At 34.8% G+C, this 23,684-nt stretch overlaps 1 protein-coding gene and 1 non-coding gene across 2 annotated transcripts in view; both read left to right on the top strand.

Annotated features, from left to right (window-relative positions):
- LOC138710882 (dual specificity tyrosine-phosphorylation-regulated kinase 4-like) overlaps positions 1–23,684 on the top strand; it is a 552,841-nt gene that overhangs the window by 313,141 nt on the left and 216,016 nt on the right. The window lies entirely within an intron of this gene.
- Positions 7,706–7,782, top strand: TRNAC-GCA (transfer RNA cysteine (anticodon GCA)). The gene has a single exon. It is a non-coding gene; the product is annotated as a tRNA-Cys (tRNA).

The raw sequence follows: 23,684 nt of genomic DNA, 5'->3' as shown, positions 1-23,684 counted from the left end.
TTCTGAAATTATTTTAGATCGAGAACGTGCAAATCTATTAAGTAATCTTGATAAACGCCAGAATATTCAAGAAAATAAACGTAGACAAAGTGATGGAATATTATTGGCTAGTTACGCAATTTCTCGCCTGTGATTTAAATCAATTCAATGATGGAGAAGTAGTAAAGAGGTTTATGATTAAAGCTGCCGAATTAATTTGCCAAATTGAATAAAAGTTTTCGAGTCTCTCACGTTAACCAAGTGCTTTCCTAATAATTCGCCACTGACCGCCTTAGCGATCACGATAAGGTGACGCAGGTCACAGCAGTTTATATTTCCCATCCTACTCTGCAGTCTCCTCTCCTAGTAAACAAACTATTTCAAATCGAGTGCCTCACGTAACCGAAAATTGTCCCCATGTATGATCTAGAGAAAATTAAGATTCGAGTGGGATTTGTTAACTATTACACGATTAGAAGATAGCATATAAAGATTAGAAGAAATAAAGTACTCTAATACAGTAAAATATTAATTGACATACAAAAAATACTAAACTGTCCTGAAAATGTATTATTGTACCATCTCATCATCTGGAAATCATCTGAAAATCCCTGTGTTGCCTTGTCCACAGGCTTGCCCAACAGAAATAAATTCAGAGTGGATCAATGAGGGTTTGAACCCGAGCCCCTTGGCTTATAATCATAGCGCATTTGCACTGAGCTACCGTGACGGTTCTCTCAACTGAACGTAACGCTAGCGTTCGCCTTCTCCCTTCAGAAATAAAATAGAACAGAAAGATACAGAGGCTCCAAGATGATGAACTTTCTATGAGTACGGCGACTTGTTTCATCCATTTTATTTCGCTTTATGTGAAGGACGGTCATTTTACTACAGCTCATTTGATAGCGTAGGCAACCAACCCGACTTGAATTCCTGGCAGGAAAGTGGAGATGTATCTTCCGTTCATAATAGCTGATTGTGAGCTTTCCTCGTATTTAGCGATGGTCTTATGCAATGCTGACCACATGGTTCGGATTGTGAATGTCTAATCTTGGTTTACAATTCTAAGAAGAAATGAAGTCATCTGAGACAGAGAACACCGAGGACAACTTCACTCTGATCAAGAGCAATAAAGATTATTCTGAAAGTAACTAAAGCTTTGAATCCAGTGTCACTGAGTTTAAAATAATCTTGCACCTGAATGATAACATTTGGGACAAGATTTACCTACTGTTTCTCGTCTATGACAAGTTAGTACACCGGTGGTTAGTCGCAAAATTCAGCATGGAAACGAGACGTAAAGTACGGTACTTGAAGGGAAAAGATATAAGACAAGACATCACAAGACTTTTCAAATAAATAATCCCATTAATATTAAATATAATAAACATTTGGGTTTGTATAAGTATAATATTTTTGATACGTTTTAAATTAACATGCCTTTAAAATTCTATGTATTTTCAATATTCTTATTTTGTGTGTATGATTTCCAGATAAATCTTTTCACTAACACTCAGTAGCGGTGTTAGATGCTCCTTGTTCCATCTGATAGCTCTCATCAAAACACTGTTTTTGTTCACTACAATTTCGAATTATTGTTGAGATCTGTACTTATGTACACTGACGTTCAAAGATATCTGATTCTACTTATCGATAGTGATCGTTAATTGATTGGTGTAAATGTGACTTCTTTAGTTATTACATCTATGAATAGATAGCGAAGATAATAGTCAGTGTTGCCAATACTACATAAATATACCCAAATTACGGCATTAGAGGATGGGGTAGTGCTTATAGTACCTCCCTCATGCCAATAACTCTGCTGCAGAGAAGAATAATAAAAATATGCCTTAATAAACCTCTTGATTATCCTTCAGAGTTATTGTATTCAGAATTTAAAGCATTTGACTTCCATCAAATTTATAACAATGTATTACTGAATTTCGTACATAAAAACCGAAACATTTTTAATTTATATTCACATAAATATAAAACCAAAAGATCAGACAACATATGCTTGACAGTTTCCAAACGTACTACAACTGTAGCATATAATCACAGTAGCAACTTCGGTCCAAGGCTTTATAATAAGATAATAGATAAATTTCCAAACATACAATTTGCTAATGCTCCTTATTTAAAAAAAAAATGTATTAAAAATTGCCGTTAACAGAGAAAATTTAAAGTACAATTATTGTGATGTTTTTTTTTCTGTTTTTCTTTTATTACTTTTTACTCTGTTATTCAAAAAATGTCTTAACAGTAACTTATGTGGAATGCTCCCTGAGGACGAGTATGTAACTTACTCTTTTTGGGGGTGCTAGAGAGTTCTTATATAAAAAAAATCAATATGTATCTTTATTCTGGCAATAAATTGTTATTATTATTATTATTAAATTTTCATGCCACTCTACGGATTGTAAAACAACACTGAGTTTAGCTGGCAACCGCTGATATTGTCAATTATGAGAATAATTTATGCTTAATCTACATAATCATTTCCCCTGATATTTTTAAACGCCCCAATAATGGTGTCACCTACTGACAGCTAGCAGAACTTTTTCAATGTTTGTTAATTTTTTTACATCTCTGGTTCTGACTTATCCCGTGGTAGGAAAGTTAGCTTACACGATAATGAAACCGTAGGTCAGATATTTTTGCACGCCAGTGTTCCAGTTGGAAAAGACAAGCGTCTAATCGTTCAATTCATTCATTCATTCCATCCATAGATCCGGAGTCAGAACATAGGTACCCACTAGCCTTACATTTCGGTGCTTACAAGAAATTTAGTTACACTTATTTGCCGACAGAAGACAGAGGGACAAGTAGCAAGCTCATCGCCTCATACGTCACCTAGTATGCAACTAAGGTATTACTAGAACGCGAGAGATGATAATTTTAGTGCACAGGCTCTAACAATTAGCTGTGTGGATATTCTGAAAAATATCAATTTCGAGATGTTTACAGGACATGTGTTTCTTATTTACCGAAAATATGCTTTCAGTTATGATATAATTATGTCCGTTTGTTTGTCTTTCTGTCCATATGCAGGGATTTCTCCTGAAGTATTGGACGATGCTTGGACTGATGTTTATTATAATGCAAACTGCGGCTTAAAATTAATAAAAAAATGGTTCGATTTAAATTCTCTTGTAATTAATGAAGACAAAACAATAGCTATCTCATTTTCTTTAAATAATAAAGGCAATAAACCGATTTCATCTATACTAAAAATTAAAAAGCATAATTTTGACTGTTCCGATATAAATTGCAATTGTTCAGTTATTAATGAAGTTAATGAGGTTAAATACTTAGGTATAATTATTGATAATCATTTAAAATGGAAGAATGTTATTCATTATAGTTGCAATAAATTACGTAAACATATTAATTTGTTGTTCTAAGAAATATATATATATATATATATATATATATATATATATGGTATTATAGGGTGGGGTGGAATTTATAAATCCAACCTCCTTCCGTTAATTTTACTACAGAAAAAAGTATTAAAAATTTGCTTAAAAAGGCAGAAAGATTACTCAACTGAACTGTTGTTCAAACATTTCAAAGTTTTTAAAATTAAACAAATTTATTATTTTATTTTATTAAAATATTTTCGCAGAAATCTTAATAACTTTTAAAGGTATATACATGAATATAGAACTAAAAATATTAATTCTCTATGTTTATCTGAACCTAAATGTAAGATCAATCCAGATTTTTTTTTATCATAGCATGAGTCAAGATCCTAGATTATTAAACAAATTTTATTCTAATATTATTTTAACCAATAATCCTCTCCAAATTAATATAAAAATAAAAAAAAATTGTATTGGATTTATAGTTCGGGTTTAAAGATATTTAACACTTTTTAATCTGTATTTATTTTTGTTTGTATTGGAATCCCCTCCTTACTCATTCAGAAGTGGGCTAGTTTATATTATATTAACTTGTATTCATTTGAAATTTAGTAGCAATAAAATAAATAAATTACGTATATTCATATTTAGTGCCTACGAGTCAATTTAACCGGAGAGTAGACTATATAAATGCATTATACTGCTTTCAGTAAGAAGTAAGATTAAAGGTTTTGGAGAAAGAAAATTGCAATATATTCAAAATCTATTGTAACGATTTTCTTATTTTCATTCTTATATAAAACAAAGTAACAAATGAAATGGTAAGGCTTATAGGCCATATGTTTCCAAAAACTTCTGCGTCACCCAAATGTATTACTGCCATTTCCACACCTATAATGAAACACATATGATTGTATGTCAGTAGCTTCACGGACACGTGTTAACATACAGTACTGTTCATTGTGCCAATAAGTCAGCGTCGAGCCGTGCCTCAGTGAGTGGCTGACGCACTACTACGGAAGTCGGGTCCAGTAGTATCTGCTACATTACGTAGCATACCTCCATTCACTTCACGAAATCTGATGTGATAACTCCTTACTCACTACGACTGACGTGTCACTGTAAGGCGAAATTCAAATGCACTTCCTTCTACTAGTAATACTACGTTCCGCAATGTGTCATGGCATCTCAATCCAGGGCACAGCTAGTGACTGTACTTTCCAAAGAGTCCAAGGTTCCATTCCCCTCTTTATCCAAAGAACAATACTCCGCTTCTCATCAAATGACTTCAAAAATTCCCACATAACTATGAGTAGAGATGGTAGATTTTAGTAACTTAAAATTACAAATTCAGCACTTCTTCTTCTTCTTCTTCTTCTTCTTTTCATGGTACAGGCAGCTACTTGACTGTTTCGCCTTCAAAGATCTTCCAGTCATCCCTTTCTTGGTTTGCCTATAGACGTTTCATATAGGTTTATATTTTCATATTTGTTTAGTTGATCTTGTATCTGGCATTCTTTCTAAATGTTCTTTCCGTTGTCGTTTATAATATTTTAATCTCTCATTCATGCTAAAAATTTGTAATTCTTCCCTTATGTCTTCGTTTTTTATGTGATCTAGTTTTGTACATTTTTAACTCCTCTCAAAAACTTCATTTCCGAGGCCTATATTTTAAATCTTAGCATTTTAAAAATCGAATTTATCATTTTATAGCCCTTGTAATGTTAACATTTAGCATGTTGTAGCATTTTGGGATGGAATATTTTAATGGAAAGTTTGGTGATAGAAATTCAATGTCATCAACGTATTAACAGGTGCAGTTTCTTCATTTTCCAGTTAAAATTCTTGAAAATAATAAGTAAGAAAATATATAACATTAAAGTGAAATTATGAAACACTAAGAAACATACCCAAAGACATGGACCTGCTAACACAGACAGACCGTGTCTTCGAACAAACTCATTTTTTTCAACACGAGCCTTCTTTGCTTTGTTTTCGAGCTCAGAGAAAGTAGCCTGCCACTTAAACCCTTCTGTAGTTTTTAATTCCAAATTTTCTTTCGCTCGTATATGCTGATTACTCTTCATACGTTTCTCAAATACGTCTTTTTTCCTTCCAAGTCAACTTCTTATTATACAATTTGCACTTCAAAAATAGTATAATCATTAAGACAAAAAACTCAAATAATCACCTACTCGTTGCTTAATAGTGATTTTATCCATACCCATCTTGTTACTCAATCACAACCATCCTCTATCACATACAACTTCTTTGTGAGTGAACACTGGACCTAAAACGGTCGCTAGGCAGCCAATATTCTACCACCATTTCTTCATTCATTTCTTCATTTATTATTTTGCTAATTGTAACACAAAATATAATATATACAGAAACACTTCAGCTCGCCCCTGAAACCCGCACGAGACTTTAGTTGAAAACTCGAGATAATGGTACAGATAACAAGAAAGGGTGGCCAAACTATTTTTTTTTAAATGTAAGGATCTCTATGTGGCGGGGCTTTACATAGATTCTGATTTTTTTGTTTACAAAGAGACAAAAATGTCTTATAAAACGTAATTTCGTTACTATTTTGCAGAAACAAATAGGCCCTACATGTACTTAACATGCTTTTAAACATAAAATTACTTATTTTGATAGCAACTGGCCATATTTCGCATTTTTCGTGATTACGAAAATCTCTAATTATGAGCCATGCGCCCAAACACTCTAGATCACTTCCGTATAAAACTGGAACAGACGTCTACTCTATTTGAGAGTGTCTGGGCTAGCAAGCAAAATGTAAAAGTAGTTTAGGCAACACCTTTGACTTTACGAGTCTAGTTCAGAAAAATTGGAGAAATCATATCTCAATGGACGATACAAATTCTTCTCATTCCTTAGCATGCTTTCCTTCACAAGTAAAGTAAATCCGATAAAATTCTAACTAAATTATGACTAATAACTAAAAATATTATTGATATTAGAAACATAAGAACCAACAAAATAAAACGATTAATATTTATATCCCCATCTATTATAATCATCACTATACAATCTAATTAAAGAAGAAATAAAAAATACAAATCCCATAAATATTAAAGACATTCAATCAAATAAAAATGTTATAATAATCGACTTCGAATTTAAACTAATAATAACCCATTCAATAAAATATATTATATCATTAATAAAAAAATATAAACCTAAAATATCGAGGGTACCGTAACATATTTATGTCACGTAATACACCCCTGAGGGAGTCGAGTATGTTCTGTTGATACAGCGAAAGACTACAGAAAGGAGACTAGGTGGAAGCGAATTTTTTTTAACTCGCAGCAACTACCAGAACTAAGTTATTTCGAAATCCACTCGGTCTCCTATATAGTCGAGTATCGGTTCTTTTCCGGTAGGAAAAGGAGGCCGGGCGACGTGCTGATTACAAATGAGGGGGTCAGAAGCAAAGGGGTGTAAGGGCAGTTTAGTGTATTTTAAGAAAATGAGATTGAAAATGTTTAAGCTTTCGTAAATTCCGTGTAAATTTTAATTTTCCTGGTAAAAAGTTCATACTGTTCAGATTCTCGTACTGTTTTATGAAATGAATTGCAGCAAATTCACTTATTATTATTATTATTATTATTATTATTATTATTATTATTATTATTATTATTACTCACTTACTGGCTTTTAAGGAACCCGGAGGTTCATTGCCGCCCTCACATAAGCCCGCAATTGGTCCCTATCCTGAGCAAGATTAATCCAGTCTTTATCATTATATCCCACCTCCCTCAAATCCATTTTAATATTATCCTCCCATCTACGTCTCGGCCTCCCCAAAGGTCTTTTTCCCTCCGACCTCCCAACTAACACTCTATATGCATTTCTGGATTCGCCCATACGTGCTATATGCCCAGTCCATATTATTATTATTATTATTATTATTATTATTATTGTTGTTGTTTTAGAGGACAAAGCCAGATTTAGAGACAAATTTTTCGGGATTTTTTTTCTCCGTGCTTTTCATCAGATTCGGAAAAGTTGACATAATTTTCTTTTATCACCATTTAATTCGAGAAAAATTCGTTCCGGTACCGGGAATCGAACCCGGGACCTCTCAGCTCTGCGCGCTGAGTGCTCTTTCCAACTGAGCTATGCCGGGACACGATCCACGGTGCCGGCCGAACTCCTCTCGTAATGTTTTACGGCCTTACTACCTGCACTTTACACAATGTAAGTCATACATGCAGAAGCGCACAAAGTCGTTTAAATATGCGCTCCTGCATGTATGACTTACATTATCTAAAGTGCAGGTAGTAAGGCCGTAAAGCATTACGAGAGGAGTTCGGCCGGCACCGTGGATCGTGTCCCGGCATAGCTCAGTTGGAAAGAGCACTCAGCGCGCAGAGCTGAGAGGTCCCGGGTTCGATTCCCGGTGCCGGAACGAATTTTTCTCGAATTAAATGATGATAATACACATTGACTACTTCATAGTAGTCGTGTAATATTCAGTGAGGTAGGCGAGACCTCATATACAGTATAATGAATATGTGATGTATAATTTTCTTTTCTCAGTGACGCTGTATATCTTAGCAGTTAACATTTCGAAATGTTATGAATATGATACTAAACAAAAGATTATAATTTTCACTTAATAGGCCTACACTAAGATGAAAGAAGTTAAAGACATGCAGGTGGCAATACTGCAAACAATAATACACTCCGTGATTACAAATACATGCACTTTTCCTTATACGAATGGTACTACACGGTTTCTAAGCAGCTTTCATATTGATCATCTCTGCTATAGCATACGGTCTAAATACACCAGTTACATTCAGTAGACTAGTGAAATCTTAGAGGAGAGAGTCCATCGCTTCGCACTGCTATCTCAAAGAAAGCTGAATCTTTATTGACATTATGATAAATTTCTACTTCGCATTCTGTAATCAAGATCGTAGCAAGCCACAATTATGCGCATTTACAATAAAATCAACTATCGGTTTAAGAGCTACAAAAATGTAAGTGGATGAATCTCTCTTTAAGTTTAGTGTTTATGGAGATATTTCGTATTCGGTTCGTATTTGGGACTTCTCACCAAACGCGTTCATCTCTATACGTTCTTGGTAATATCTGAACGGTTCAGAGCCATGTTGGATCAAGCGCCATTTATTAAAAACGGAGAAACCAAAGGTTAAAATTAAGTGAATACCATAGTTTAATGAAGATTCACATATCATTTAGTTTAATGTTATACTTTATATTACTTGCTATAATATGTTTCCAATGAATTATGGTAATAACTTCACTTTAACCCTTGTTTTCTACGGCTTTAGTAAATGGTGGTTGGCCCACTATGGTTCTGAACCTTTCATATGTTGTATACCTCTACTTTCACACGTACAATTTTAAAATTATGATAGAAATTTTCGGCAACATTAGTAAAAAGAGATACAAAGATGGTGCTTCTGACCATAATATGCAAATGCAACGTCGTTTTCTATATAGTTATTTAGATTTTAATGGGTAAAAACTCTTATTAAGTGATTATCTAAAACATCTGATATTAATTCAATAAATGAATCGTTCCTTTCCAGAAGGGTCATAGTCCAAAAATGATAAATATGAGAAAAGCTGAAAAAAAAACTATTCTGTGTTGTTCATTTTCAATAAATGACTTTATTAGTTTTGTGCTACCACAGATCTGATAACATTGTATCTATACAATATAGAAATAACAATCAAAAATATTTTCTGCTTATGTTATAAGTACCAAAAATCCTGCACTTTAGCCCATTTTGGAAAAAAAGTGTAATTTTGTTCTGAATATGTTTACGATAACTCGATATATGACCATAATACAATCTTTATATATATATATATATATATATATATATATATATATATTAATGCCATTAATTTCATGGGCTTATTCTGTGAGATATTTCAAACAAAAGTTTAATACAATTTTATTCGTTTTTGCTTCCTTTTCGAGATAAAAGTTGTTTTATATCAAACATTTCATAGTGTGATTTAATTCTGAATATGCTCAGTCAATTTAAGAAATCATTGTACAGTAGTAGTGTATTATGATAATAAATTATTTAAATAATTTTAGTTTTGTCCTTTAAATATACAGAAATTTTATCCGAACAAATGTAACATCGTACAATTCCTTTGCAGAATGAAAAGTTACATTTGTTCAGATATCTCTCTCTCTCTCTCTTTTTTAATTCAATCATACTAAAGTTCCTGTTCTTCTTGTAATTTGCAGGATTCACTTTCGTTTTTCCTGAAATATTATTTTGATCCATTTTCTTTTTACTTACAAAGTTAACCAGGAATGTCTTCAACAGTCAAAATACTACCAACAGAGCATTACAATACAAATTGTTGGACATATTTCGATTGTAATTGTCAATCCAATATCATAGGAGACAGTTTTTTTTTTTTTTTTTTTTTTTTTTTTTTTTTTTTTCCAAACGGACCACAGTTCAGGACTGACGTCCATTTGTAAAGGAACAACATTTCTACATGTACAGTTCACACATATGTATCAACTGGACTGGCGCCTTTTTGTTGTAAAATGATGAGTCAACCCTTAAACTGTCAAATCCAACGGAAAACTAGTTTTGCCAAAAAATGGACTGCAGCCCTTTTGGAAAGGAGCGATTCAAATGCGTCTTAGACTTTATCATGTTTCAAGAAATGAAGTTAAAAAACAGCTATTGGCATAATTATGAAGTTATGTTAGGGATGTATCTTGCCAGGGCAATATGTGTAGCCTTTGCGAAATCGAGTACCCCAACTCTCGAGGGGAACTTGTAGTTGTATATTTCATAATTTTTTAATTAAAAATGTGTTTTAATGGATTGTAAATCCGCAATTTCAAAAGGTTGGAAATGATCAGATGTGCGCTTATGATATATAAACCTCTCTCTCCAAAGCAGACAAATTAATGGGCTAAGAAACAGCTTGCCGCTAATTTTACCTGGATTAGGATTATTTCAGTTGTCATAATTCGATGACACGAGGCTTATCTAAAGTTTTCAACATTTTAACGCCTGTTAAAAGTCCATCTTCGGGTTTCAACCCACAAACTTTTTCATAGGGTACAACTAGTTTCATTTGAGTTGAACAGTGAGTAGATGATTATGAGTAGATATAAGCTTTACTATGCTCTGATTTCTCTGCTACATTTCTAGAAAAACTTTCCTTCGTTCGGAATTGTACTGTCACACAACTAATTCGAAGTCACAATTTAATGTAGAACTTGACACACCTCTGAGGTAATTCAGCGTGTTACAATGTTGACTTCCACATGTTTAATTAATTATTTTGACATGTACTGCTCTGATGAAGAGCTCTGTTTAGTATGTAAACTTTGGCGAATGGCTTCGTTAGCGCGTCTGTTGAGTCTGTGATCTAATATAACACGCCGTTAACCCAGTATCAAATCCTCTGGGTCGTCGCGGCGAGATTAGCAGTTGTGTCGTCTTGTGCCAACGCTCCCGTTCCGTGGATATCGAAATCCACTGGCACTGATCATGACCTATATATCACACCACAATCCCTGACGTGCTCTATTCCAAGCACCTGCGTGACCGTTTTTCCGTGTTCGAAGTTACACATCTGGACGTATACAAAAATAAAACTGTATAGCATATCTGATAAGTTGTTGACTGAAATTGTAATGTAACTTTCCTTATCATTTATTTATTTATGTTTGTCGGGAGTGGTGTATGCATCACGATTGAGGTGCAGTTTTAACATTCCGTGAAAATCATTAGTTCAATCTCTCCGTGAACAAGAAGCATGGACGTCTGTTGGCCAGCAGCATACTGCATCGGGCATTCTGTCTCGGGCAGGACGGTTTTGTCCGATACAGTATTCTGCAGCCTCATAAGAATGTGTGTAATTACCGTCACATCGGATGGTCCGAGACAAAATCGTCGTGTCCGAGATAGAATGTCCGATGCAGTATGCTGCAGTCTCATAAAAATGTAATTTCCGTCACATCGGATGGTCCGAGACAAAATCGTCGTGTCCGAGATAGAATGTCCGATGCAGTATGCTGCAGTCTCATAAGAATGTCATTACCGTCACATCAGACGGTCCGAGACACAATCGTCGTGTCCGAGACAGAATGTCAGATGCAGTATGCTGCAGCCTCATAAGAATGTAATTACAGTCACATCGGACGGTCAGAGACAAAATCGTCGTGTCCGAGACAGAATGTCCGATGCAGTATGCTGCAGCCTCATAAAGTGTATAATTACCGTCACATCGGATGGTCCGAGACAAAATCGTCGTGTCCAAGACAGAATATTCGATGCAGTATGCTGTCGGCCTTAGGGTGGCACTTCCCCTCAGGATTTGACCTTCTCTGCGGGTTTTGATACCTCAACTCCGAGCTGCAGGTTCAATTATAATTTTCTTCGGGTAAATTTGAATTTTTCAATGGAATTAAAAACGCGTAGCAAAATTCATACGTTCAACTTCATTCAATGAAATCATTAAAGCTAAGAACTCTTGTCAAGTAAATGTAGATGATGACAGTCTTTATGATGGAATTTCTCTTTTGAGTGAAGAATGAAGTTTAGAGTAAATTGGACGCTGTTTTAATGATATGTCTTTAGATGAAATATGGGTGAAAATATTTTAAAATTCCAATTTTTCTCAACTTCTTAAATTGGTGTCAAAGATAATGTCTGTACTAGTTAGCAATGCTTATGTTGAGCGCGTAATTTTTCTGATGTCCAATATGTGGACTGACGAGCGCAATAAATTAAGTCAAAATAATCGTTAATAATATACAGTACTTATATTTTTCTTCAAATAATGGCAAGTTTTTGAGCAATATAATTTTCTTAACGACTTGTCAAGATTTGGTGTATTGTGTAACAAAATAAATTTTTGTTCCTGCTTTTATAGTTCACTCATGTGTTTTTCTGACTCGGTTGGTGGCTTCTACAAGGCATTACTAATTTAAAATATTCTGATTGTAATGGTATTAATATAGCCTACAGCTTGCACAAATAGAATCCATAATCGTGAAGACCTTCCCTTGCTAATGACGACCTTAATGAAGAGTGCGTGTCAAAAGGACTGATTGATAGCCCCCGTTCTGCATTCACGCATGATAATTGTGTTACTGAGGTTTCACAACATGCATAGTTAATGATGACAATTGTGGGGCACGAAGTTCTGCTTAAAATAGAATAGAGGTAAATAGGTCACCCACTATTTGGCATGATTTAAATCGGCGGATAAATATTTTCAATCTTGCATGAAAATAGAAAATATGCAAGAGACTATGTTTTGCATTTTCAGCACCAAATACGTTTTAAATAAGAGTAGGCCCATAGCTCATAGCTCGTTGCATCTGGTTTTAGCAGAATGACTCCAACCACGGGAAAGTCTTTGGGGAATGAGACGAAGCGGGGTAATGCTGTGGATAAATGTTGATGTCATAAGATGTCATAAGGTCACACACGTGGGTACTCGTATCTGTATTGGCTAGCTCTCACAACACAAACAATAACATTGATACACACATATTGATACTACCCTAGTTACAAAATTAGATCACTGTTAATCTCCTGGTATTTTAATCTCTTCATACAGGAAATAACATATGCAGGAGAACGCGTGGTTTTTAAACTGACGTTATAACGGTAATATTATCTATCTACTTCGCTCCAATAGATGACTTTCTTCTTCAGATCATGAAGTTATCACACAGAGAAGACTGGCAACACCGTGAGTACTAGAAGACCTCTGCACGTGTCTACCCTACTCTGTTGACATTAATAACTAAACACCGATGTTCTTATAATAAAAATAGATTTCTTGATTGTGAGATTTCATAACTCCAACACACAAAATACGAACTTCCAATCGTTACGGGAAGGAAAAAATAATTTTCTCGAGGGATATAAAACGAATTAAAATACATTAATAAATATAGAATGTTGCATAAGAACTGCAGAGTAAAAATGTCCATCTCTCACACGATCAAGGGAAACGTATGCCATTACAGTTTGAAGTCACAAGCTGAACAAACTAAGATAAGGAATTTTACTCTTAGTAATAATATTTATAAAGGAAAACTTTCAAGTCAATATTATTTCTATGAGCAACTACCCACCAGTTCTTTTATTGAGGAAGTACTTACCTTTATAGTTTGTCTAGATAACGTCTCCTCCTAGTTAAATTTGGAAACTGATAAAGCGGACGAGAGGACAGCGTCATCTTTTCTACCGTGACGTCATCATTAGAGACCGGATTTTAATGGGAATCCCTTTTTTATTTCAACACGAAACATGAAATAATTAATTGCGATGTTGAAAACTATCTTCCACCGACCAAATTGCGTGGTTTTGACTTCCCTTTTTTTTCCCCCTTTTCCCTTTTTTTTAGTCCATATTTCCTTTTTTCCCCCTTTTAAAAAAACATCTCTTATTTTGGTCCTTTTTTGACAGAATATCGAAAATATTTAGATAATTTGCTTATATGTTTTCCGATAGGCCTATAACTTTCTGAGCAAGCGAAAATGAATATCATTCTTCTTCTGATTCCAGACATTGAAAAATTAATAAAGTGTGCTGATTTAGAGTTCAGGATAAAAATAAAAATTCTCCTCTGGTTTCAATTGATGTTGAGCGGGCATTTTCTGTTTATAAAGGCATTCTACATTCAAAGAGGCAGAAACATATTGAAATAGTGAATGTGATCAAATACAACACTTTCCTTATGTTGTGAAGCGATAAATATAAGCTTGTGTAATCATCGCCATATCGGATTGTCCGAGACAGAATGTCCGATACAATGTGTTGCCGACCTTAGAAAAGTAGTAACCCCCCCCCCCCTTCCTTATACACAGAATCTGTATCCGCGGTTAACCTCGGAGACTTTTCTTTTACGTATTTTAGCTCTTAGCATTTTAATCTGAAAAGGAACATCTTTGCGGATCTCTGGAGAATGAAGGAAGAGACAGTAAAGTGCTTTGTGCGAATTGTAGTATTGTATGGGGCAGAAACATGGACATTACGACGAAGTGAAGAGAAGCGAATAGAAGCATCTGAAATGTGGATATGGAGAAGGATGGAGCGTGTGAAATGGACAGAGTGAGAAACGAAGCTGTGTTGGAAAGAGTGGATGAAGAAAGAATGATGCTGAAACTGATTAGAAAGAGGAAAAGGAATTGACTGAATCACTGGTTGAAAAGAAACTGCCTACTGAAGGATGCACTGGAAGGAATGGTGAACAGTTTGTAAATGTTTATAGTTTGAGGTTTTGGTAGGTACTTTGTTTCTTACAGGGAGCAGCTAAAATGCATGTGTCCCACATCTTCTCTTATTTTCTCCTAATCCAGTAAAACAAAACAGTGCTTGCAGTACTGTTGTGTCATTCATTTCACTCAGTTCTCTAGTTTTAGAACTTACAGTATAAAGTGCAAGTGAGTTTATCTGCTGCTTTTAGCTAACTAAAATGGTCCCTGTATCTTCAACCCTAACGACAAAAATAAAATCATGGATTGCGATGGATGAAGCTTTCACTACAGATGGAAAAATAGTAATGTGTCAAGTGTGCGGTAAAAAAGTCGAGTGCTCTATGAAATATTGATATTGATATTAAATGAAAATAAAGAACAGTGGTCGCATTCCAGAATCAGCATGGCAATATAGGGTACATTGTAGAGGAAACTTAGGAAGGCCGAGAAAACCGTGAAATGTTCGCGTAGGCTTCCGCGGCTGGTGTACATGGTGTGTGGATAAGCTTCAGGGCTTCTACCGTGTTGTCTTGGTGTTATTGGCTGACGTTTCGACCGCTGTGTTGTGGCCATCTTCAGAGCAGTTGTTGGATAAGGAAACAGTCTGCCAGTACTTATATATATAGTAGTCTCGATGGGGGGGGGGAGTACTTGCTGTGATAGGTCGTAGCTTCTCCTTCTGGCATCTGATTGGACCACGTAGGACCAATCAGATGCCAGAAGGAGAACCTACGACCTATCACAGCAAGTACACCCCATCGAGACTACTATATATATAAGTACTGGCAAACTATTTCCTTATCCAACAACTGCTCTGAAGATGGCCACAACACAGAGGTCGAAACGTCAGCCAATAACACCAAGACAACGCGGTAGAAGCCCTGAAGCTTATCCACACACCAAAACCGTGAAATAATGGGCTGGAACAGGCCAACAGGCCTAATCTAAGAAGAAGAAAAAGATGATAATGATAAATCCACCATCATCGGCGTGATAACCACTTGACTACCGAAGGCAAGCCAAAGATTGAAATCAGGAGAGAAAGTATGATTCTTACATTATTATTAACTTCAAACTCTGGTTCGATTTGTGTGATCAGTTTTCTCATATTGCACGCAATGGGGACTGCGACGGAGCAATATGAAATGGCCTGCAGATAGAATCAAAATGCCCGTGTAATCAGATAAATTCAAACTAATTAAAACAGTCGCTAGCGAAACGTATAATTCACAAAGGGATCGAATGCACATTTACTGCTCAGTAATATTGCGTTTTAATCTTTACAAATAGTTTGCAAATGGTTTAAAAATAAAAGCGATGCGAGGACAACGGGAATGTAATAAACATTTTCAGTGTTTGTGAAACAATGGCCATTATTATACTTGCATAGCTTTCGATTGTTATGTATATGGATATTTTACAAGTTTTCCTCGTGGGCTATGCATACAAATACGTAGTTTGTCATACTAAAAGTTACCCCTTTACATGCTATGTGTACAATAGCCGGCGTTTTTATTGCGAGTGTTTGGTTTTCTGCAAAGTCGATGTCCAGCACTTCGTTGCCTTCCTCGTTTGTCTGTGTTCCTATCGGAGACAATGTGCCGTGAACGGACCGATACATGTTTACACCGCACATAGACGTTTTCTACTAACAAAAAAGTTTTATTAATTTCATAAAACAAAGAACGTGACTGTGATCATACGTTTTAATATGCACCCCCTTTTTTATTAATCGTTATTTAATAACGATGGAATTTATAGCTTCAATAATCATAAGAATCGACTGAAATGATGGGTTTCACCGAGAAAGTTTAATTTATATCTAGAGGCATACTATGTTTACGTAAGTCAAGCGCAGTGGTTCCCAACCTTTTTTGACTGCCGACACACTTTACTGAACGCCCACGATATCGTGGCACACTTATTTGTTTTTATTAATAACAACTAGTGCTTTTATACTGGAGAAAAAGGTGGTGGAACTTTGTGTACAATATTATATAGCGGACGGGGAGATGATTACTGTTCACTGCACGGGAATTTCGTCGTTTTTAACCTCTCTTTTTTCCAACTAAGTCTTTCAAGGTCTAAGTGGAATTTAAAGAAAAATTAGTGTATTAAAAACATAGTTATTCACGCATATTTCGGTTCCGTAATGAAAAATGCAACAGAAAGGTGCCGGAACTTTGTAACACATTTAGGTGTTCTGCTATTAACTTCTTCAGGCATTCTTTTTCATTTTGAGGAAGATGATTTTCAAAACTCTCAACTAAAGAAAAGGGCAATAATTTGCCTGCTATAACTCTCAAGACTTTAGTTTTTTTTTTTTTTTTTTTTTTTTTTTTGCAAAATTCTTGAATTTTGTTATAATAGTTTTTGCTTTGTTTTGCATGATTGTATTTAAAGAGTTCAGTCTCTCGAAAATTTCGGCAAGATATGTTAGTTTCGTACGCCAAAAATTATCTTCCAGAAATTTAGCATACTCTGGCTTTTCATCCTAAAAAAATAATAAATAAGAAGAAAAAGAAGAAGCTTGTCTTGAAGCTATACCACTCGCGTCATTGATGTACCCCTAGAAAGCTACATGAGAATGATTACTTTCTAATTTTTTTTTATTTTTTTTTAATATAGGCTACTACTACTACTTCGCAATTTGTGCATTGCATCCATATCTAATATGTATTTTATTTTATTTATAACAGGCCTATATATTATGATTAGCCTATATTCTGACCAAATTTGTTATTGAGTCCATATATGTGTTTTTTTTCGGAGATATGTCCAGTATTTAATTTTTTTTTTCCTAAATATTTTTTCTTTGTTTATTTGGCACCGTCGACTGATTTGATAAAACTTTCCGCATATGACACATTCGGGATTTTGTTTATTATTCATCTCCACGCCAGGTAAAACCATATTGCAAGTATTCATCACTTTATACTTACGAAACGCAGTATATTTTTGTGAACTTTGAAGGGAATTTTCGCTCACATTATTTGAATTAGCACTGCTGTTATCTAACCCAGAATTTGATTCAGATTGTCTTTTTCGAATTAAAAATTTGACCATAATAAAATCTAAATAAAGAACTTTTAATAAAATAGTCCCATTATCACTCACTCACCCTATATACTGAAATTGACCAATATGTTCTGACGATTCTAACCTCTGTTTTTTGTAAGTGGGAAGAGTAAACGAATTGCTAAGCATTGTTGCAGGCGTTCACTTTCATTCTAATTATTCCTAGGCAGAAAAATCAAACTGACCATTGTTGCAAGAAAGTCTGTCTCAAAATAAAATGTATCATATAAAAGACTTCGTCGTAAATAAAAAAAAAAATGCGTTGTGAAGAGACTTTATGGGTGAAGTAACATTTAATTTTCATTCCAAAATTTCGCGACACACTCCATGGGGTTGCGCGACACCCCAGTGTGTCGCGACACATCAGTTGTGAACCCCTGACATAAATATAATATACACAGATAAAACGTTTAGCTCATCCCTGAAAGAGTAGAACTCGTGCTCAGGGGCGGATTCCTGAATTTAAATTAAGAGTATATAATACAATTTGTTTCATGTCTACTACACAATAAGAATACATAAATTTAAACTTTACAAATTTTCATTATTTATAAAATGCATACATAACTCCTTAAATGTAATACTAGAACTATTAGAATCGACAAAATTAGGATATTTAAAAATAAATTTGTTATATATTGTTTGGCCCCTAAATTACTACTATGATTAAATACTGTAGCAGTAGGCCTATTGCATTTTGATTCAAACAATCTTAAATAATTCATACTTCTTGTTTCATAACTGTGAGAATACAAATCAAAGTTATTTAGATTTTTATGTATGAATTTTATTGATACAATATAATAAATTTGTCTTATTTTAAGAACACTAAAGACTAAAACAACTTCTGAGATGGGAAAATCAATAAGTTTATGAAGACATATTTTAATTATTTTCTTCTGTAATAAATAAAGGGGATTAAAATTTGTTTTAAATAATGTATGCTTTTGTAAAAGAGTATTCCAAACACACGCATGATAATACTGTGCAGACAGACGAATTAATACGAGGAAAGCAGATCTTGGAAGCTAAAACACACATTTTCGCCACGTGACCGCTTTATTCCATCACGTTTTAGATAAGGACTAGGGACGAGATAGCACTGTCTGTGGTTTTGTTCGCAATGCTATAATGCACATGTATGATTTATTCGTTTGTTGAGTTTTCCTTTCATCACGGAATCGAGACAAAGGTTGTACGGCAAGGTTCTGAGTTCTCTTTTATGAACTCTTCTCCTACCTCAGAAGTCTCTTCTGTAAGAGGACTTGAGATTGCATGTTCTCAAACTTTGTCTTGTAGCACTGTATCAGACAAACAAGCTTCTTTGGTAGCTCAGACGGTAGAGCGATGACTTACGACAACTTCAAACCCGAGTTCAAATTGCAGAGTTAGCGGAGTTGTATTTGTGGTGGACAACAAAGTTATGAGAATTTTTCTCGGAGCTCTCCCGTTTCCTTTCGCCATTCCAGCATCACTCTTCACGATTCTCTTTTCATTATCATCTTCGTCTCGAAAAAAATATGGCATCTCCTGAGATCACGTGATGTCGAAACCGCCACAACTAATATTCCTCTCGGTTTGTCCAAAATCTGGTATATGACAATGGTCATGAATTATAGACGAAACAATTTACAAAACTTACCACCAGAGTGGCCTACCTAAAATAACAAAGTATACCTAACAAAATTTAGAGTGTGTATAATAAAAGTAGGGGAGACTCGGCTAATTTCGCAATATTAAGAAGTAAATCTATCATATTTTTATCAAAATGTTTATTGAAAAATATTATCAAGGTATGTAGACATGGACGAAACCTTTCATTACCAAATGAGATAAAGAGACCTATTAAAATGCAAATATATTTAGTTGTACATATATTATAGTTGAAAAAGAACTCGGGTAATTCCGCAACAGTGCGGATAAATCCGCAATAAGACTTGGCTAATTCCGCAGTCGTAAATACATTATGAAAGTAACATAAAAAGAACAATTTATATGTAACAATGCTCACTTTCTTCACAGTTGTGTAGCAAAACACGAAAAACAGCCAAGTTTTGATGTTTCACTGTATTGCCGACGGAGGTGTCGACCAATATCCTTGATTTTTTCTATAGCACTGCAGAGGACATGCCTCCTGTTGACAGCCTCTCAAAACTTACGTTCACGCTATTGTAAAGCCGCAGTAAAATCATTTATGCACTACTGCGGAATTACGCGTACTGCGGAATTAGACGAGTTTCCCCTATAAATTATTGAAATTATGTGCTGCTGTTACATGAATGATATTTGAAACTCTGATGACTTAAGGGTGCTTATACAAATTTTGGCCACTCGAGCGCAATTACGAGGACCTCCAGAAAGTAAGAACCCTGGGACCGTTTCATGGAAAGATTTATTGGAACAGATACATATACTGTTAAACTATTTGAAACATATCCTTCACAGGAAATGAGACATTTGTCATACTGTGGGATCAACTTTTGTATCCCTGTGTCGTATAAGTCTGCCGCCAGGGATCGAAACCAATGTGTGACAGCCGTCTGCACCTCTCTGTTGATTCCACGGTATGAGAAATGTCTCAATTCGGGTTGGAAATATGTTGAAAAATAGCTCAACAAAATTGCTGTGTCTGTTCCAATAAATCTTTCCATGAAATTGTGTTTTCTTCTGTAAACGGTCCCAGAAGCTTATTATCTGGGGGGGGGCCTTCGTAATTGCGGTCGAGTGGCCGAAATTTGTACATTAATAACATGGTGCAAGAAAATAAATTAATATTTTTATTTGCTCCCGTGAGAATGTTTGCTTGTTAGCCCGGAAAACACTCACCCCATTAACGCCGGCCGTGAAAGCCTACATTGGAAGATTAATTGATATTTGTTATGTCATAGAGTTACGTTTTACTATAGTATATTTTTACCGTATGGGATATAAATATTAATTCTGATCTTAAGTGCATGGACCCATCTCGAGTCTGGCTCGTGGAAAACAAACCACTATATTGTGCAAATGTAGTCTTGAATCACAGGAAGAGGATAGTCCATACTTTCCATATTTGTCGATGTCTAGCTTAAAATATTACTTCTGAATATTCTTAATGACGTATAAAGATTAATAATAATAATAATAATAACAATATTATTATTATTATTATTATTATTATTATTATTATTATTATATGGTGAAGAATATGATTAAAATATGATTTTTTGCTAATATTCACTACAGACACATTCCACCACAAGAGAAAATCATGACAAGTTACACTTTATTAACCTATAATAACGAGATTATATAAAATGTAGAACTGTGATTCTCTGCACGTCCTCCATTAATAAACAGAGTCTTCCTGATTTTATTATTATTATTATTATTATTATTATTATTATTATTATTATTATTATTATTATTATTATTATGCTGTCTGTTTAAATTTGAAAGTTGTAACATTAATTATGTACAAAACAAATGAGAATAACTATAATGCTAAAAATAATGACAACCAATCCAAAACAGAAATGGAGTTCTCAAAAGTACTTAAATGTGCGTTTTAGAAAGAATTTCCAAACGAATAAAATTGTAGGAAAACTAAGCATATATTCAATATTAAGTAAAATAAATTAAAATTGATAAAAATGATAAGTTCACATTTAGCCTCATAAGAGGAAAGGTGTAGTATCTACGAAGAATATCCAAGAGCCAATTCATATGTCAGCACCAAAAAGAATTTGTCGTCTTCGGAATATATTAAGCAATCAAGATGTCCTGCAACTTTACTGCAGTGCGCTCCGTTCGTGGCAAAGCCTTCAGCACGATCCGTTGCTGTCAACCTAGCTGCAACGAGACAGAAACTCTTTGCCACGTGTTGGGCTTTTATCGGAAAGGAGAGTTATTTCGTAAAAACAGTCATCATAGAGTCCGTGGAACTATCGCCTGTCTTCTTCGGAACAAGAGTTGGGAAGTTCATGAAGAGGTCCACTGTATTTTTGAAGACGACTCTCACAGAAGAGCGAATATAACAATAAACAGGCAACAACAAAAGGCTATTATCACAGATCCAACTATACGCATGGAGAGAGATCTAAACCAAGCTAATCAGGATGATCATGAAAAGAGGGCCATTTATGAGCCTTGTATTCCCTACCTTAGTGCCAAGTACAACATCCCTCTCTTCAATTGGTCAGTGACAGGTTTATTTTTTAGTGCTCTGAGTTCTTTACCAAAATTTACATATAATTTTTTAAAATAATTATCAATACCATCTTTTGGAATTCAAAAAATCATGTTGCAAATTCTTAAAAATTCCCTGCAGATTATACAATTTCATTTATACCACTCAGAAGGTCTTAATTAAGGATATGCTAATTTTAAATAAAATCTTTTATTTATAAGTATAATTTTAAGGTCATCTTCTAAGATTTTAATTTATAATTGATAATCAACGGTGCTTAATTATTACATTTTATTTTTATAACAATATTCATATTTAATTCATTATATTTTATTTGCTATTAATTTCCGAATCCTCGTGGTCATCCTTAATTAAGGCCGGACGATTTCTCTCTCTCTCTCTCTCTCTCTCTCTCTCTCTCATGCCGGAACAAGCCGAAAGGTGAAGAATTTGTACGAGGAGAGAAATATTCGAGCCTGAACATGATTTCAGTGTCCCCGTTATTATAATTATTAATAATAGGAAAGAAAAGCTAATATAATTTTATATATAAATAAGTGCAGTTAAGGAAGAAAGGAAAGAGAAAAGAAAGAATTAGGAAGAAAATCAATGAAGAAGAAAGATAGGGTAAATTAGGATCTGTTGGACAGTCGGGCATGTTGGACACTTTGTACTTTAACGTGTTACCTCGCCACTTGTGGGCACCACATTCTGCTAGAAATCAACGACGGAAGTAGCCACGAGTGGGGCTACTTCCGTCATTGACTTCTAGTAGAATGTGGTGCCCACAAGTGGCGAGGTAACACGTTAAAGTACAAAGTGTCCAACATGCCCGACTGTCCAACAGATCCTAATTTACCCTATACTAAAAATAAAGAAGAAACGGAAGGAATATTATAAATATCTGGAACATTTCCAGTTTCATGAACGATGTGTGGACGTAAGAGAAGTCATACAGTATTCATGATCGAGTTAATTCCGTTCCAGCACAGAAATTCTGTAAACACGGTGTCAAAATTGCGTCTTCTTTCCGGACTTCTCTGCTCATAGTTAGGTAAGCTTCCGTTTCAAAACTTTCGCTCTTGTCGACGATACCGACAGAGATTGTGATTCTCCTCAGTTTCTACACTTACGTAGATGTTTTTTTGTACTTTCTCTCTATAGTCGTTTAATCACATAACCGAGGCATCGTGTTCAACATCACGATGGCGCTCTTGAAATGAGATTCGGTCAGTTACCTTGCTTCCTATAAGAGATGGACAGATGTGACCATGGAAACGAAAACGTGAAAACTTCGACATTTACTCTCACAATATCTCCGGAAATTTATTGTTAACTCTATATTTATCGAATAATATGCTTCACAGGGAGCTTTACCTGAAAAACTAGACTAGCATAATATAGGCTATACGTTACTGTAAGTACGTTAACAGAAAACCACAATTCCAAGTCACACAGAGAGTTTGTGTGCACTCGATGCGAGTCTCTGGCGTCTTGTCAGCCCACTCGAGTTGTGTGGATATAAGGAGAAAAATTGAGACGGTGTCGGTGGAGTTCCTGGGTAGCTCAGTTGGTAGAGCGTTGGTACGTTCAACCAGAGGTCTCGGTATCGATACCCGGCCCCGAAACAATTTTTCCCTTGAAATTATTCAAGTCTGCGCTTCACAGGGAGATTTACCTGAAAATCTAGACTTGCATGTCTATATTTATCGTTTCTTTAAATTCCAGAGCTTATGGATTATATGGATATATGAATCATATGCGGAGACAAAGAAGAAGGCAGAAATAGGAAAGATTGAAAAATGCTGGGTTTGCAGTGAAAGAT

Source organism: Periplaneta americana, chromosome 12 (genome assembly GCF_040183065.1).
Source record: "Periplaneta americana isolate PAMFEO1 chromosome 12, P.americana_PAMFEO1_priV1, whole genome shotgun sequence".
Lineage (NCBI taxonomy): Eukaryota > Metazoa > Arthropoda > Insecta > Blattodea > Blattidae > Periplaneta > Periplaneta americana.
This window is presented reverse-complemented; position numbering and strand designations above follow the sequence as displayed.